Source organism: Pararge aegeria, chromosome 24 (genome assembly GCF_905163445.1).
Source record: "Pararge aegeria chromosome 24, ilParAegt1.1, whole genome shotgun sequence".
Classification (NCBI taxonomy): Eukaryota; Metazoa; Arthropoda; class Insecta; order Lepidoptera; family Nymphalidae; genus Pararge; species Pararge aegeria.
Genome location: NC_053203.1, coordinates 11,172,635 through 11,192,973, shown reverse-complemented (window position 1 = coordinate 11,192,973; position 20,339 = coordinate 11,172,635).

Below are 20,339 nucleotides of genomic sequence, written 5' to 3'. Positions count from 1 at the left end.
GCTACGCTTATTTTGGGGCGAGATGACGATGTGTATAATGTATATTACACGCTTTATATTAGCTTCACCTGTATGTATGCATGTAACCGACCCCTTTGACCTCGATTTTGTCCTACTTTGAACGATCAGATTTCGTTCAAACTTTGAAGACATATCGAGGACCGATGACAATACACTAATTTGAGAAGATTATTTAAAATTATTTTTGAGTGTTTTGGGTGGAATATGTCATTTGTCTAACTCCCTGGCACAATGGCAAGCGCATTGTGTGAGATGCCGGGTTCCATCCCCGGCAGGTGTAAATTGCGAATTTCTCTAATTTATGATTTTTTTTCTATGTGGCCTGGTTGGAGGCTTTGGGCGTGGCTAGTTACCGTAGTCCTACCGACAAATACGTGTCGCCAGACGATTAAACGTTCCGATACGATGCGCTGTGAAAACAGCAGAGTATGGGTTTGATATAACTTTACTAACACACATGATGTTGAGTCTAAACATTCATTAGTTTCAAAATTCATTTATATCAAGCAGGCCTAGTTTATAAGCACTTTTAAAATGTCTAGTCTGTTTGTAGTGACTCTACCACCGGTTCGGAAGGCAGATTCTACCGAGAAAAGTCAGAAAGAAACTTAGCCGATTGCTCTTTTTCAACATCATTTAACAGTTTTATAACCTTTTGAATTTTCTATTCTTCAAGGGTAAACTTGAATGGCCGGGTAAATTATATAAACGCCACAGAAAACTTAGTCGGATCTCTTTAAAGATCACCACAATTTTACATTATCAGTAATCGAACCTGGGTTTCTCCTATCCATAGCTTTCAAGCCACTAGTCACTATAAAATGTAACATTGTAGTAGTTCTTTTTTTAAAACCACTTGACGTCCCGAGCATACTTAACCCGTCGTGCCAAGATAAAAAAGCAAAAATCGTGACCCTACGTATCGCTAGTATGCGATAGCCCTAAATATAACACGCAATGGATAATAAACTGTATGTTGCCCAGTTTTAAGGTTCATTTCTGAATGTGCAAACTAATTGTATAACCTAGGACGGGAACTCACGATTTCATTCAAGGGATACCAGTTCTAAAGTTAAATATAACTTGAGACCTGGTTTTTGACCCCAAAGGCCTCGGCGATAGATACAACTCACATATGGAATTAAAGTTTGTTACGTTCCTGAGGGCATTATAGCAAACGATGCGGAGTGGATTAAGACGTGGGCACATAATTTGGTGAATGCCGTTGGTTACCTTATTATCTAACTACCTACATTACACTCCTCCACTCTTATAACAACAATAATAGTTACAACCTGACCGACCTTCTTTTTTTTTTGGCGTGGTGGCGTGGATCATTGGGCAGGACGGAGGTAATGTGGGACTAGCCCCTCTAAAGGGGGTTTACTCGAACTAAAAACCACCACGGCATGTCCCTCTTGTTGGCTTCGTTAGACGCCCAGGGAACTACCTGACCAACTCTGACATTGATATCTTTCACGATACGCACAAAACGCAATTTCCAATTAATTATGGATTGAGCCAAAGAACCTGATTCCTCATTCTTAGAAGCCACTGTACTTCAGGGAGCTAGACAAATACACGATATTCTTAGTTTCATCAAAGACCTCTGAAACACATGGCTATTAGAGATTTTAAATCACACTCGCCTCTATAAAACTCAATATTCCATCATGCATACTAAAATGTACTCTATTATTCATATCCATAGATTCTCTTTGCATTGACAACAATTAAAAACTACATGAAACCAGTTTTATTGTAATTTGAGTTCTAATTCTAGAAAATTAAAGATGAAAGTTGAATGAGGCACTATGTATCAAGATTAAAAACCATGTGGTGTGATTTAGAAAGCTATGTCTACGAAAATAAGGTTGAAAATTGAGTGTCTGTGTTGAGGTAGGGATCTATGTGTAAATCAATCGATCGATTCGTAAGCGATCAACGCGTGCGTGCCTGCTGGCGATCAAACGTGTGTTATTTTGGGAATTTGTTTAAGGGAAGGTTTAGGCGCGACTAGGAAGTAACTCAGATTTTTTTCTGACGGAAGTAATGCTTACATCGTGTCGTCATGGATACATCATTTGGATTAAAAAAAAAATCGGACGAAGATGGCTGCCGCAACAAAATTACAATTAATATAATTCTTCAAAACTCCCTCAATAACAAATATTGGTATGTAATCCAAGATGGCTACCCCATATAAAACACATTTTTTCTCGAAACTCCCTCAATATCTGAATATTTATTGAATCTATTTATTAGAATTAAACTAAAAGGGGGTGTTGGGGTTGCCCTATGTCCATAAAGCTGAGGCGTAGGTGTTAGCCTCATATGCCTTTAATAACACCGGCACGTGCGCCCTTCAGACCGGAACGCAGCATTGCATGGTAAACTGCGGATCACTAGGTCCTAATTTTTTTATGAATGTTGTAACATTTTTATTTTTGTTACGTTTATAGACGAGCGCTTGACTGCAATCACACCTGATGGTAAGCGATGATGCAGCCTAAGGTGGAGCACGCTTGTCTAGAAGATGCCTATTCACTCTTGATTTGAAGGTACTCATATTGTAAGTACTGGGGAAAACGGAAGCTGGCAGGGCATTCCAGAATTGCTGGTGTGTCTTAAGTCCTAAATAAAGTAATAATCAGGCGGGCTATCTGCTCGGTCCTGCAATTTAAAAAAAAAACTAATTAAACTATTAAAAAAAAAGTCACTAGACCAACGAGGCACTAAACCTAGAGTGGTCTACAATACAAAAACATAGAGATAAATTCTGGCCGTTGTTTAGAATGGATAGTAATTTCAGCTTCGCCTTAAATGTACGGCTGGCTGGCCACTTCGCGTCGCTGAAAGCGGCTGGAATATTATAAGAATAGCACAAAAATCATTTTGGCTCAGCTAACTATCGGAGAATATAACGTATGGCCATGTGTCGACTATGTACTCCGCATGGACAGACGAGAACTTAGAAAAGGTGGTACGACTACCAGGGCCTATTACATAAGTCTGTCACTCTTTAAAGGAACGTTATTTACTCAAATTCAAATTCAAAATTTCTTTATTTATGTAGGCCTATCACAGGCACTTATGAAGCGTTCATACATATTTGTTTACATACTTGTAAGGGGATGGTGATAACTTCGTTCGCCAACTTAAATCTAAAGCTACGAGGGTTCCAAACGCGCCCTGGTCTAAGAAGAGCCCACAACAAACTTAGCCGGGTAAATTTATTTTTTTGTTATCACCATCTTCCAGTAAATTTAAATTAAGCTATGAAGCTAGAGCAATTCACACCCAAGCTTTTTTATCGTTTAAATAATCCTTAATGTTATAATAGGATTTTTCTGTAAGCTTACGTTTTATATAAACTTTGAACTTATTGAGAGACAACTCAAAGATTTCATTTGGTAATTTGTTATAAAATAATATACAATTGCCCTTGAATGAATTTGCAATTTTGTGTAGCCTAGTAAACTGCACAACGAGTTTATTTTTGCTTCTAATATTTATATTGTTACACTGCATTTTCTTTTTAAATTTTGATATATTTTTATGGACATAAATTAAATTTTCAAATATGTACTGACTATGCACACTGTCTCGGAGCACACTGTCTCTTATCTGTAAAACCGAAACGATAATATTTCTTAACTCGCAACAAGGTGATGATGTGTGTGTGGTGGGATTGGAAGAGCATTACTCATTATGAGCTGTTACCACCAGGCAGGACCATCGATTCTGAACTCTACTGCGAACAACTGATGAGATTAAAGTATGAAGTTGAGAGAAAGCGGCTGGAATTAATCAAGGGGTGTAGTTTTTATCATGATAACGCTAGACCTCACACATCTTTAGCCACGCAGGATAAATTAAGATAGTTTAGCTGGGAGGTGTTAATGCATCTGCCGTATAGTCCTGACCTTGCACCTACAGATTTCTACCAGTTTCAGTCTCTACAGATTTCTTTAGGCACTGTTAAAAGGTGTCAGGTTAACATCACGGAGGACTGCCAAAACTACTTATCGCGGTTTTTTGATCAGAAGCCCCAAAATTTGTATAGCAATGGGATTATGTCCCTACCTACAAGATGGCAAAAGGTTATCGAAAAAATGGTACCTACATAATCTAGGTAAATAAATAAATATACTACGACAATACACACATCGCCATCTAGCCCCAAAGTAAGCGTAGCTTATGTTATGGGTACTGAGATAGCTGATGAATATTTTTTTATGAATATAATACACATTAATACTTATAATATACAGATAAACACCCAGACACTGAAAAACATTCATTTTCATCACACAAACATTTTCCAGTTGTGGGAATCGAACCCACGACCTTGAACTCAGAAAGCAGGGTCGCTGCCCACTGCGCCACTCGGCCGTCTATTAAAAAATGTAAATAACGTCTATTAAAAAATGTTTTGAATTTTCTTCAAAACAAAAGAGCGAAGAAACTTTTTCCCCAACCCAATATATCAGTATAAGATGTGATATTATAGAAGCGGTGATAGCGTTGTGCTTTGTAAGGCTTCTCTTTCGACGGGACCGAGTTCGATCCTCCACCTCTAACTTTTCAGAGTTATGTGCGGGTTAAATGGGAGATGAAAGTTTGTATAAAATTTTTCATTTATCAATTTATTTTTCAAGTTACACCCATAAAATTTTCGATTAAAAACAAAGAAAACATGTTTCACAAATTTTAAAAATTCCAACTCCAAAGGCTTACAAAGAGGGGATGAAAATTTGTATTAAGGTTTCAAAATTTTAAGTAATTTACGTTCATATTTTTCTATTAGCAACGAGACATTTTTTTAAACCTTTGAAATTAAATTTTACCACATCAAAAATTGAACTTAACGTGAGCGATGCTGCGGGCAAAAGCTAGTAAAGTATATGCCACAACGCCTAAAGAAGGTTATCATAAACAAAAGAATAAAAATTAAATTCGAATCGAGGCACAGATTCAGTGACTTTCAAAAGTAAGCCGTAACGAAAGCTAGGAATGCCGCCGCTATCCGACGTAATCAATTAAACGGCAATCGGCAGTTGCAAGGCTCGGCGCTGCTCCGTGAAATAGCGCCACGAAATGTGCTGATAACCCGCAGATAGTGCGGGTCGATGCAATTCAATCGATGGATTCAATAGGTGAGCGACTAAAGGCATTCGCTCCTTCATTATTTGCTTTTAGCACGAGCTGTGATAGCTCAGTGGGTAGGACTTCGACTTTACTTTCGGGGAGCCGAGTTCAAACACGCATCTCTAACTTTACAAAGTAATGTAAGTTTTAAGTTATCAAAAATAACACTCAACGGTGAAAGAAAACATCGTGGGGAAACCTGCATGCCTGAGAGTTTCCCATAATGTTCTCAAAGGTGTGTGGAGTCCACCAATCCGCACTGGGCTAGCGTGGTGGGCGATGGCCTCAACCCCTTCTCATTGACAACCTTGTCATTGTGGGAGTGACCTGTGGTGGGACGTAAATAGGTTGATATGATGATGAAACGAAGAAGAAGAAGAAGAAACACTTTATTGCACGTATAACATACAGGAAAAGAAATAGTAAGGAGTATACAGTACACAATGTAGACATGCAAAGGCGGCCTTGTTGCTGCAAGTAATCTCTTACAGGCAACCCTTGTAGATAGGACTTACAGCAAGAGAACGGGATAGTGCCAAGAGTGTTGATAGATATACATAAATACCAAAATGTAAAGATATGAATGGCCAGGAGACATTTTTCTCCACGGGAAGAATACAATTTTATCTTCTCCCACAGCTTTATTAACTTTTCGAGCATTTGCGCACTAGTCGAAATAATATACAAATAATAAACGTTCTTTGGTAGGCAGACACGGTAATTTTATCCAATGTCAGGGGATTGAAGCTAGCCTTGCAGGCGGGCTAAAATAAGAAAAAAAACTTAAAATACAATACAATTCAGAAATAAAAAGATAATACAATTCCACTTAACGTAGTCGCAGTCGCGAGCAATAGGTTCTTTAAAAAAAACTTTAAACGTACATATATTAATTATTAAAATTACAAAAAAACTATATAGCGTAAATAAAGTACTAAACTGTACCGTGTGATAAAGAAAAAAAAATTTTCGGTCTTCAAATTACAAAACTGCGTTGTGTTCTGGCAACACTTCATCATTTATTATTTAGATTAATTCTCCCTCTTGGAAGTAAAAAAAACCACAATAAAAATGCAATTAAATAATGTTATTTTTACGTCACCCTCCCATCGCTTCACTGGTTAGGGGGAGTGCAGTGATAAAATTCAGACCACGTTACTCCGAGCCGTGTCTGCGAAGCTTCTCTCGGTTTCTAAGAACAAATTCCTTACCCGCCAAACTGGAGGGGAGTTCAAGTAGTCTGGTTTAGGAAATGCTATAGAGTATAGAGCTTTTGTTACGTTCTTATAGGATAAGGCTCCGAAGGTCAAGAGTCAAGGTTGTGTTTAGTCGGCGTCTACGCTATATTTTGTTAAGGCTGGATTTCCACTAGCACTGGCTTTTGACACTTCCTTAGCGCAGTGGTAAACACTGTAGTCTAATGAGAAGGGCTCTAGGTTCGGTTCACGGCAGAAGCAATTTTAAGATTTTATTACTTCTGAGTTACCTCTGATCTGGTTTGCAGGCTTCCGCCGTGGCTTCTTACTAACATTCTGACAAAGGCGTGCCGCTAAGCGATTTAGTTTTCCAGTATGATACTACAATCAAAAATACTTTATAACACACAAAAACCAAAAAATATATATTTAAAAAAAAATAACAAAGCTACAAGTAACAAAGGCAGCCTTATCACTTATAGAGATTTCTTACAAGCATCTGTTTTGCGAAAATAACTCACTTACAAATTATTGAATTAGCGGTGCGCAAAGTACTAAGCGTATAATATATACATATTAATAATTACAAAAAACAGTACACATATAAAATAAAATAATACATACTTCACTACTATTTCCATAGCCCCAACAATTAGCCCGCTACCATTTTAGACTGCATCATCACAACCAGGTGCAGTCAAGGTCTAACTGGTAGTGGAACAAAAAAAAAAACAAATGCGGGCGAATTTGCGGGAAACAGTGAATACCCTACGCTACCTATCAGAGGCGTGCACAGAGGGTAGGTATACAATCTCCATTACGAGTTATAAATACTTAAGGGTAGGTTTTTTATAACTTACAATACCTATCCATACGTTTTTTATAAATCGTACTGGATATTTTCTTTATTTTATATCATCTGCATACCCTGTGCATACCCTCTATGCACGCCACTGCTACCTATATAATATAAAAAAAGAAAAAACAAAACCATTGTCACAAAATTTAGACTTAGTTAACTGAGAGTTCGAAACCCAGCTCCCACCCCTAACATTTCTAAGTAACGTGTTATTAAAATATCACTTGCTTCAACGGTGAAGGAAAACATCGTGAGGAAACCTGCATGCCTGAGAGTTCTCTATAATGTTTTAAAAGTTGTTTGGAGTGCCCAAATTAGCACTGGGCCAGCGTGGTGGACTACGGTCCTAACCCCTTCGGATTGTGGAGCAGACCCGTGCATTGTAGTGGGCCGGTAAGGGGTTCATATGATGATGATGATGATCTGAGCTAAGCCATGAATAGATAGCTAATCTATTTGATCTGTTGCAAACTCATCTCGAGCAACACACTCTTGCCTTGTGCAAGACCTCCTTAAGGCCTTTCTAAGAAATACAGCGAGTCATATTCTAAGAGAACCTTGTTTAAGCCTCAACAGCTCAATGATTTAAGGGTTATGATTTCCTATACATACTTTTACACAACTCCCTCAATTCAATATGGATATCGACCTAAAGGGCTTGACTAGTATAATAATAATAATAATAATAATAATAACTGGCGCAAGCCAAAAGTACTTAGCAACTCAGATCGTGTGGCGGTATGGAAGAGTAAGTTGCATGGCAGATTCTACAAGGCCCTGTCGGGACCAGATGTAGATCAAATCGCATCTGTATCCTGGTTACAGTTCGGTGACCTATTTGGGGAAACCGAGGGTTTTGTCTGTGCAATTATGGACGAAGTCATCAAGACGAGAAACTACCGGAAACACATTATGAAAGATGGCACTCTAGACATATGTCGTGCGTGTCATCGTCCTGGGGAGTCCCTCAGGCATATAGTTTCCGGGTGTTCTCATCTTGCTAACGGCGAATACTTGCACAGACATAATCAAGTAGCCAGGATAGTTCATCAACAACTTGCTCTTCGGTTTGGCCTTATCGATTTTGAGATGCCTTACTATAGGTACGACCCGACGTCAGTTCTTGAAAATAGCAGTGCATTGCTCTACTGGGATCGAACGATTATCACTGACAGGTATATTACAGCTAATAGACCTGATATAGTGCTAGTCGATCGATCAGTGCGCCGTGCAATAATTGTTGACATAACTATTCCACATGACGATAATCTGGTGTAAGCTGAAAAGGAAAAAGTATCTAAATACTTGGACCTTGCTCACGAGATTACCGCCATGTGGAATGTTGAGTCGACCGTTGTTGTTCCGATAGTCGTTTCAGTCAATGGTCTTCAATATATTGGTCCATAAAAATAATAATAATAATAATAGCCTTTATAATAATAGATTTTTTGAACTTTAAGTTACTTAATAATAAACTTAAATATTAAATAGTCTAATGGACACCGGTTGTAAGATTGTCTTGCGTTTCCGCTAAGGCCTCTCCTAGAGCTTGCCACACTTTCCTGTTCTAGGTCTTCCTCTTCCAGGTAACACTAGCCATCTTTCTAATATCATCCTCCCATCTAACACGCTGAATTCCTTTCTTTCTTTTATTTTGTCTGGGACACCATTCGGTTGTATCCTTAGCCCATTTTTCTTTGTTGCTCCTCGTCATATGACCTGCCCACCTCCATTTTAGTTTTCTTATGCATTATGTAACGTCTTTAATTTTAGTTACATTCCTTAGTTTTTCTAAATTTATTTTGTCTTTTAATTTGACGTTAAGCATGCTTCGCTCCATACTGTGTTGACAGATCTCAAGTTTGTGCATATTTTGCTTCGTTAGGCTCCAGGTTTGACATCCATGTGTCATAATGAGTGAAATGCATGAGTCGACAAATTTACTTTTACCTTTAGTTGGCATCTGAGGGTTCTTAAAAATTTCTTTAGGGACTAGTATAACAATGTACTATACCGAAAGTCGGGGGCTCTTTTTAATATTTTTAGTATTAGTATGGATATTATGGATTGATAAGAGTAACTGTAGATCGGATGCATTATAGTTGCCAAAAAAGCGATAAGAAAAATATAATATTTTATTTAGCAATCACCAAGTGTGATTCCCGAAACATTAGAATATATTATTCTTAAGGTAAAACAATTTCATTTTCACTCGCACATTCAATTTTTCTTTTTGATCAGATTCTTTGTAAGCGCTCCCTTGGGACGTCGTCGCTAAAAAAAATGCTTTGTGGCTGATTCTACCTTTCAATTACGGCGAGGTAAAATGGGTAGGTGAATCCTATGATGATATCTTAGGGGTAATCAAAATGTCTTTTTTTATTATTCCACTAAAAGAAGCAACTGAAATCTCCCCAAGAAGAAGAATGTAGTATAATATTTTTTTACGTAGCGTTTATAGCCCGGTCGGTAGGAGCTCGACATCACTTTTGGGGGCGCGAGTTCGAATCCTAGCAAGCACCTCCAACTTTCTGAAACTGCTTTAAAAATTTGAAAAATATTGCTTTATGAAACTTCTACCAGACTTTTGACGGCCGACTGGCGCAGTTGGCAGCGGCCCTTCTTTCTGATTCCAAGGCCGTGGGTTCGATTCCCACAACGGGAAAATGTTTATGTGATGAACATGAATGTTTTTCAGTGTCTGGGTGTTTATCTGTATATTATAAGTATTTATGTATATTCATCAATCATCTTAGTACCCATAACACAAGCTACGCTTACTTTGGGGCTGGATGGCGATGTAAGTATTGTCGTAGTATATTTATTTATTTATTTTTGAGCTCGAAGAACAAAATAAGTATGGAATTAGCGAGAAGTTGCAGGGATGGCCTTTAGGTAAACCGTTTTCCTTATTTTTTTCTTTAAAAATTTACATTATTGGAACCCATATTGTTTGGAAACAAAAAAAAATAACAAAAATTAAAAAAAAAAAATTACGTCTTCACAGGCCAAATTTCGTTTTACTGTACTCTCTATAGAAAGTTGCGGTTGTCTATTATCAGATTCTGGTACGTACATATGTCAAATAGTTTTTTTGTTTTAATTCGTAGGGAATTGGTTCCCGGGAGAACCCAAGTCCTCTTGATCTGTAGTTGACCGTGCCAACCACTAAAGCAACGCGGCAACAACTTACTTTGTTGCGTATAATTCTAGTTATTAAAATCAGAGTGTTTCATCGAATATTTATAGTCTGTGGCTTGATAGCTCGAATTCGTTTATGTCTGGGGTTCAATTTATATTGGTCGCCATACTGTTTGGGGGAAGTTGGGTCACGGGAAGCGCAGACTTGAGCGGTTTTAAAAACAAATTCAACACAAAACATTCTATTTTTAAATTCAAAAGGTATAGCCTAGTGGATATAGCTTCGGCTTTCGGAGACCGAGTTCGTTTCGCGGCACGAACCAGTGACTTAGTTGTGATGGCATTGAGACTGCGTGCTGGACATGTTCCTCTAAACAAATTTGGATATCTTATGAAAAGGGTCAGTTCACCTGAGTGTGAAATTTGTAATATAGACGAAGATGTCTTACATTTGTTGGGGGAGTGTGTTCGGAATAGGCCAATGAGGGACCAATTAATATGTAAATTTAAAATAAATCTTCATGATGTGGGGATTTGGCAAAGTATCCTGGCGGCACCTTATTCGGTGGTAGCCAGAATTCTATTAGATTTTAAGTTAAGATAAGAGAAAGGAAGTATCAATTTTTGTAAAGGGAACGATGGGGCTGACATTCTTATTGTTAAGAAAAGTCCCAAATAAATAAAGAATTAAAAAAAAAAACCAGTGACTTTTCGGAGTTATGTGCGTTTTTAATTTAAGTCATTTAAATATCTTTTTTATGCTTTAATGGTGAAGGAAAACATCTGAAATCATCGCGAACAAACCTGAATGCTTGAGAGTTGTCCATCTCCATAATGTTCTCAACATCGTCCACCAATCCGCACTGGGCCAGCGTGGTGGATTACGTCCTAAACCCTTGTTATTCTGAGGGGAGACCCGTGCCCTGCAGTGGGCCGGCAATGGGTTGTTGATGTTTTTAAATTTAAAGCTATCTGTATGTTATTAGGCATCATTAAACGTTCACCGGATCCGTTTCTAATATACCGGAGCTGTTGCATGAGTTGGTACTTTACTTAGAGGAGAATACTTGTCTAGTATACATGATTATTTGCTGACAATAAACTGTAGGTAACATTCTATAATCAGCGCCCGGTTAAGCAGTAGGTTAATCAAATATTTAGTACATAAAATCTTATTTGCAGTCCAGCCGTTTAGGAGTTAGGAGACAAACACAAGACCCACTGAATAATTGCAAAAATAATCCCGTTCGCTTTTACGCACTTTAAAGCTCAATATATTATATTGCGTTCGAAAACAACTCCTAGTATCAAATAGTATGATTTTTTAACATAAATTGGTTTGGCGCGGAGCGATGGCAAGAGACCTCATGGTATGACGCTCACACCTTGGAGGCTTGGAAGGTCACTTCTGTGGGATGCAACTTGTGTTGATACCCTAGCTGCATCACACATCCTCGTCAATGGTAGGTGCAGCTGCAGCTGCAGTGCCGAGCAGGCCAAGAGGCGTAAATATGAAAACCTGGATAGCAGCTTCATTTTTGTGCCTTTTGGAGTAGAGACTTTTGGACCGTGGGGGCCGGAGGCAAGAGCCCTTTTCAAAGAATTATCGAAAAGGGTTATCGAGTCTACCGGTGATCCTAGAGCGGGTAGTTACCTTGGCCAACGAATTAGTTTGGCCATCCAAAGGGGCAATGCAGCCAGCATCTTAGGAACTGTGCCTCGCTGCGGTGGTTTCGAGGACGTTTTAGATTTTATTTAGTTTTAAATAGTTTATTTTAGGTTATATTTATAAAACAATTAAGTAAAGAATTAACATAAATTAAAATTAATTAAAAATCAAAATATATTTATTTCAGACTATCCTATTAGAATAATAAAAAACAAAGTATATGTACTAAGTAAGAAAACTTCTAATTAAAACTAAAATCAAAATTATAATCATAAAATTTTAAACTATAAAAAAACTACTATAAGTAGGTTAACGCGCTTAGTTTTGATTTGCATTTATAACTTTTTTTTTCAATTTCGTCGCTTAAGGCGATACTAAAAAACGCAGTCGCATTCATTTATGCATTCACAATAAGACAGTCTGTAGTTTGTGCTGGTTCGAAAGAACCTGACGAAATATGCTAGGATATGTTTCCGTTGGGAGCGGTTTCGCCTTGATTTGGGGCAATTTGCTACTTTTTGGAGGGAAAACATGTACCGCTCTGGAGGGCCTTTTAGAAACCGTTGTTCCAAAATGGGTGGCCGATAAGAATATATACCAATTACTTTGACGTTTTATTGTGCATTTACTGTGCTTTAACTTCAACAATCTACATTAATATGAATAATGCTTTTTTTTAAACGTTAGAATTATTTAATCTCTATTTATAAAAGGCAAAGGTGACTGACTGACTGTTTGACTTACTGATCTATCAACGCACAGCTCTTACCAGTTGACGGATCGGACAAATAGTTTTTACTACGTAGGCATCCGATAAGAAAGGATTTTTGAAAATTCCAACACTAACAGGGTTAAAAGGGGGCGTGAAAGTTTGTGAAAAATCCTTCATTTAGTTATTTATTTTTCAAGTTACATACATGAAGCTTTGAATTAGGGTTTTTTATTAAGAATAAAGAAATTGTGTTTCAGATATTTTAAAAACTCTAAGTCCAAAGGCATCAAATAGGGAAATCACATTATAAATGTCATCATTATATAAATGAAATTTTTAGATTTTTTAAGTAATTTACGTTCAAATTTTTCGATTAGCAGCAAGACATTTTTTTAAACCTTTGTAGGTAAAATTCATACATTGAACTTAACGTGAGCGAAGCCGCGGGCAAACGCTATTTGATGATAAAAGCAGGTGGTCCCACCTGATGGTAAGACGACCATCGCTTATAAGCCAAGCAAACATTTTGAAGGGTAATCAAGGACCATGTTCTCCGAAGTCCTACCCTAGGTCCTACAACTAAACTCATTAACGGCCCACTACAGGGCACGAGTCTCCTCCCACAATGAGAAGGGGTTAAGGCCGTAGTCCACCACGCTGGCCCAGTACGGATTGGTGGATTCAACACACCTTTGAGAACATTATGGACAACTCTCAGGCTACAGGATGTTTTCCTTCACCGTTAAAGCGTCATATTTTAATTACTTAAAACGCACATAACTTAGAAAAGTTAGAGGTGCGTGCTGGGATTCGAACTCGGCCCCTCGAAAGTGAAGTCGAGCTTCTACCCACTGGGCTATCACCGTTTGTGTTGTGTTAAGTCTCATGCGCCTGTAATTACACCGGCAAATAAACATGGCGTTACTTCTTCCTTGGACGGGTGCTGCCACATAAACCTCAACTTCTGCTAAAAGATAGATACTTATGTTTAGCAGTGTTACAGTAAATTTATAAAGTGGGTAAATAATTAAACTTTAGATAACTATAAATTCATATTTTCCTGATATTTTATTAAATTGATTAGGATTTTTACAAAAACGCACAATTATTAGTTAGTTGTTTTCAAGAAACAATAAAGAAATTATATTTGACTAGCTGTTGCCCGCGACTTTGTCTGCGTTTGATTTTGTTTTTTGATGTGGCATTAAATTTAGTTGTAGTTCTAAAAAAATTAAGCCTTAAATGAGGGTTTTGCTGCTGTCCACTGAAGAGTTATGTCCTCTATCTCCAACCACAGTTTGGTCAAAATTAAACACATATTATAACCTCTATAGTACAAAAATTATTTAAATCGGTTATAATTTGTCGGAGTTATGGTGTAAAATCGTCAAACACTTTCATCCCCTCTTCCAGAGGAACCGAGCTTAATGTCGGGATAAAAAGTATCCTATATTACTTCTAACACTTCCAAGAATATGTGTACAAAGTTTCATGAGGATCGGTTTAGTAGTTTTTGTATGAAAGCGTAACAAACAATCTTACATTGACATTTATCATATTAGTAGGGATAGGGATAGGGACAGGGATAGGGATAGGGATAGGGATTAACAACTGTTCATGACATTGAGTTGGTGGGTATTGTGATATAAAAACGATAGCATTTTCGATATACTTCAGTCCTACATGGACTCGAACGATGCAATACCTGCCCGTGTCTCAATCGTTTATCACCAGTTCTCTTGTCTTATACCAAAGAAATAAGTCTTTGTCCGAATTGTAGACATAATTTTCTCGTAGCGAGCATGTTAGCTCTACTGCTAGCTAATATGGGTTATACTTAAACATCGTAACAAACGAGAAAACTTAATGCGACTACGACTAAGTGTTTCCTATACCTTTCGGCTACAGCTAGTTACAAAAGGCACATAGGTATACGTACCACCTAGCGATTTAACGTTCCGGTACGATTACAAACAATTTTGTTTTGCTGTCGCAACTAGGTCACACACTTAATCAATATTAACTATTAGCGTGTGAAAAGCACATTGATATTTATGCCAAGATACGGCGCTCAGAATGTTTGGCATGAACAAATCCCTGCGCTGGGCGGCCAAGCTTTCGCATACAACACGAGATATAGCACAAGATGGCTAATTATTACAACGAATACATCCTTTAAATTAAAGTTTTTTTTTTTTTAAATTATTACCGGGCAAACGGCAGTGTCACCTGATATTAAGTGATCACCGGCGCCCATGAATATTTTTAGCACGTGCGCGGTAGAAGTCATCTGGTATTGCGAATAGTAGAAGAATACCAGGCATCCAGATGACGACACTGGAATTTATTTCTACGGCTTGTTTTTGTTTTCTAATTTGTGCTACAGTACACAACATGATTTGTCATTAAGGCAAATAGGATCGAAATGTATTATTTAACAGCCAGCGCTCTTAACGAAACTATAAACATAAAAAAAAATTATAAATTAAAAATAAGGTAATGTAGGTAATATTTACTTTAAAGCCGTAATTAAAAACGACTCTACGATTACCATAAGCGTGCTCTACCTGAATTCAACTTCACAACTGTGCTATACGGCCGGTCTAGTGTGTATGTCAATGGTAAAGCATTAACATGTACCTACGCTCCGAACAATTACAATTTACTTTAATTTACTTTACCGACACTCCAGCTCCACGATCATTAAATGTGTCACCGGTTGCTAAATTGACGCGGTGCACAATTAATGTCTCCAGTTTATATGGTTGGATAGTCGTTTTATAGCCTTTTAATAGGTAAATAATAGGATTTCAAAACAAACCTTTATATTTTGGCAGGTTTCTAGTAGATACCAAGCTTAAAAGTTGTAAATTTAACGTAGGGGGCGAGCGCAAAAGCTAACCAGTACGGCTAGCATTGGTATAAGACAAATTTGTATAACTTAAGAACCGTTGATAGATTAAACACAAAAGAGCCTTGCCACACAGTTCCTCCGTCGTCTGGGGGTGAGTAGGAAATGCGTGGGGTTTAAATCAGTAAGAGTGACATAACCTTAGCGTCGACACTAATCTTAGGCTCATGACCCCGTGGCGCGGGGGTAAATCCATAAGGGTTAGCACAGGGTAAAAAGGGGTATCGATCCTAAATAAATTAATAGGTGAAATGGGTACTAAGCATGAACGCAGACAAATAGCCTCGCAGAAGGCGGCAGCCGGCAGAAACCGCATCGTTTGCGAAACATAAAAAACCGCAATTGCCTTCATTCATTCAAGTGCTCCGTGTAAACTGAGGTGCGACAGAGTTGGACTATATAGCGTAGGGTTGTCACAAACCTCATTAATGTAAAACTTTAAAAGTTAGATAGAACCAGGTGTTACTTTGCGGAATTCCATCATATATCACATGATGATTTATAGTAAAATATATCATGAAATTCGTCCGGCAATTTTTAATTTTATGTTTAAAACGCAGATAATGAAAAGATTGTTTTATTATGTACCAGCATTAAATATGCAAAACCATTTACTAAATGATTTAGATTTAAGACTTTTTGGATATAAACATTACCATTCGACCTAGAGCTTTCGGAGAGTTATTTTCAAAATACTTAACGATAAAACTCACTAGTATTAACGAATATTTAAATGACAATTTGATCTAAAATTATACTAGGAATCTTTGACTATAACTATTATTTCCCTAATTGATTTCATTTTTTATTTTTCTTTTTTCGAATGAGATTGAATATTATTCCGTAGAATCAAAAAATATTTGCACACTGTCTTCGACAGAAGATTATGTAGGAGTATATATTCATTATTGTAAAACAACTTATTGTGACCCACAATTCTAGCTAATAAATTATTATTATTATTTTTTTTTATTTAATTAGTGTTTTTAGCTACACTTGAAGGAATTAACAATTTTATAAATTTAAAATGCATATGAAAAATTTGCGGAACCGACGGAACCGACAGGATTTGAACCTGCGACTCTCCGGCAATCACGGCCTGAGCGCTTTTTCCAATTAAGCTACGGCTCTCCTACCATCGATGCCGAAGTATGTAAATTAGTATATGCCTGTTACATCAGTCTTATAGCGATTGTAGCATCATCTAGTAGGAAACGTTGCAGTTTCGATCTACTTTTTGAAAGGTCCATATTAGAATGAGACACGTTTGAAACCAGAGATGAAACATTGCTTTTTATAATTTTTATTTTTTTTTATTAGAGAGTCGCAGGTTTAAATCTTGTTGGTTCCGAAAACATTTTTTATATGCATATTAAATTTATAAAATTAATAAATTATTATTATTTAAAAAAAAATCTGCCGGTACTGCTGGAACCGGTATCCGGTATCCAGTTAATCCGGTATCCACACGACAACTACGAGTGTACACTCGTAGTAGTCAACCAGTCAACAATTATTACGCCATCGACTATAACTGTTACGTCATAGCGTTGTAAGCAGAATTTGGGTGTTCAACTTTTAAGCAATGAGTCAACCCTAGCTTTTGGAGGTGTGAGGGAGATGCAGCGATCGTTACCTCGGTCATCACTCGAGATGAGTAGGCTTGACCCCGAAACGTATATAATAAGACATTTTGCCCCCGGAATCGATTGCTCGCCTTATACGAATTCATTTGTTGTACTCGGCCCGCCTGAATACAACTCCGCTCGGCTGGCTGGTAGCGTGCGGATTTCGTTACATCTTTACATTATAATCACTGTTTTTAGCTTATAACACAGACTCCGCTGTCTGTCTGTCTGTTGGTCTGTCCGTCTGTGTGTCTGTCTGTCACTAGGCTGTATCTCATGAACCGTCATAGTTAGATAGTTGAAATCTACATCGACTTTTATTTCTGTTGCTAACAAACAAATTGAAAATGTCCAATTTTGACGACCTCCCCGGCGCAAAGGTGAGCGCTGTCAATTTAAGTTGGGAATCAAACCCGGGACCTCCTGTCCCGGGTTTGATTCCCAACAGGGGCAATTTTGGAATTTATAATTTCTTAATTTTCTCCGGTCTCGCCTGGAATGAGGTTTAAGCCGTGGCTAGTTACCACCCTACTGACAAAGACGTGCCGCTAAGCGATTTAGTGTTCCGGTGCGATGTCTCGTAGAAACCGATTAGGGGTATGACTACCATACTCCCGAACAGGTTAGTCCGCTACCATCTTAGACTGCACTATCACTTACCACCAGGTGAGATTGCAGTCAAGGGCTAACTTTTAGAGGAATAAAAAAAATGTCCAGTTTAACTTGGAAAGCAGAGCAATAGTAGATTTCACTCCGCCAGGAATTATAACCGAGGCACGAATCACGAGTGCCTGTTGCAGCCTACGTAATTTTCGTACAGTGGAAAACAGCAAAAATGGTCAGTTATTTTTTTAAATAGGTTAAATAGGTAAGCCCGTTACCCATCTTAGACTGCTTCATCGGGTTAGCGTCAAGGGCTAACTTGTAATGGAACAAAAAAAAATATTAATGCCTAAAAATCAAATATTCATTATGAAATTTTGCTTAATTTGCTATACTCCGCGAAATGCAGGAGAATCTGACTAGTTTAATATATAATTTCATCAAACCTTATACTCCACACCAAACAGATCTTCGGCAATGTACCCCCTACGCACGTGTCGCTCCAAAACCGGAGCATCCTCAGGAGATGTTGACTTCACAATGAATATTTGTTAAGTGTTCAGAGTATAAGGATTGAAGAAATTATAAATTACACCACTAAGATTCTCCTGCTTTTCGCGGAGTATAGCAAATTAGGCGTAATTTTCATAATATACTAGCGTACCTAGCCCGCTTCGCCGGGCTAGATTTTGCTTTATTTTATTTAAACAATAAACTTACATCATTAAAATTTTAATTTAAGTCTCATAATGTATTAAATCATTTATTTCTCTCCGTATTCATTCTCTTCTATTCTCTTCTCGAGCGGGTGAAGATCATTATCTACACCCATGTACACCCAACAATAAAATATCATCATAGTAAATAAAAGCTGTATTTGACAGTTAAAAATTGGAGTGCTCCGATCGTCACCAAACTTTACAGGATTGCTTCCCAGGTCAATCCGGAGATTCCCTGAAAATTTCATTGAAATCGGTCGAGCCGTTTCGGAGCCTATTCGGAACATACCCACACACTTTTCCTTTTATATATAAGATCATGGATTTCCGCAAAGTAACGCCTGCTTCTATCCAATACAAATATTAATTATCACCATATCAATCCATTACCTACCTTTCATTGTAATTTGTTAAGTTTATTTTAAATGTAATGGAAGAGCGGAGTCTTCTGACACAGAGGTAGTTATATTACTCTTAAAAGAAGACTTCGATATATTGATACCACTTTATTTCTTACCGAAATAAACTTGACAGGGTACGGATCTCCTTCCACAATGAGAAGAGTTTCGGCCGTAGTCCACTGCATCCAATGCATTATGCAGATTGGTGGACTTCGGAAGCCTTTGAGAACATTATGACGAATTCTCAGGGATGCATGTCTCCTCACGATGTTTTCCTTCACCGTTGAAGCAAGCGATATCTTAGTTACTTATAACGTAACATAGAAAAATTAGAGGTGCGGGATTTGAACTCGGCCCCTCAAAACTGAAGCCGAAGTCCTAACCACTTGGCTATCGCAACTTCAATCAAATATTATTAGGCATTAATCATATTCAAAAATCAAAGCTATTCAACGACTCATTTTAATGCTTTTTTCACAGAAACGTTTATTTTTAATGGAGTTCGCTATGGCGTATATAAAAAAAACCCAAACAGGAAACCACCCTATTACCATGGTGGCAATCGTTTGATGGTGTTTTGATGGTAGCCAGTCATCGAAGGGCGGAAGGAAGACATTTAGTATTGATGGACGATTCGTTCGATTAAGTTTAGTTTGGTTTGTTGTATTAATGTAGTTTCATTGGTGACGAAACATGCTGGCAGATTTTGACGACCTCACTGGATTGCGCAACGGTGCGCGCTGTGAATTTCAGTATGAGATCCTGGGTTCGATTCCCAGGAGAGGCAATTTGTCAATTTATAATTTCTGAATTTTCTCTGGTCTGCTCTGGCGGGAGGCTTTGGCCGTGGCTAGTTACCACCCTACCGACAAAGACGTGCCGATAAGCGATTTAGTGTTGCGGTGCGATGTCTCGTGGAAACCGATTACGGGTATGACTACCATACTCCCTAACAGGTTATATTTTGTCTCTAGTCTGGTGTTAAGAGCCACTTAAAGTTGTTCACAGCATTGACTTCGCTAAAAAGTTACTGTGCCAGAATGCTTATTAATCTATATATAAAAAAGGCAAAGGTGACTGACTGACTGATCTATCAACGCACAACTCTAACCACTGGACGGATCGAACGGATCAACGTAGGCATCTGCTAAGACGGTTAAATAGGGGATAAAGATTGTATAAAATCCTTCATATATCAATTTATTTTTCAAGTTACATCCATGAAACTTTTATTTTAGGTTTTCGATTAAAAATAAAAAAATACTTGTTTCACAAATTTTAAAAATTCGTACTCCAAAAGCATCAAATAGGAGATGAAAATTTATATG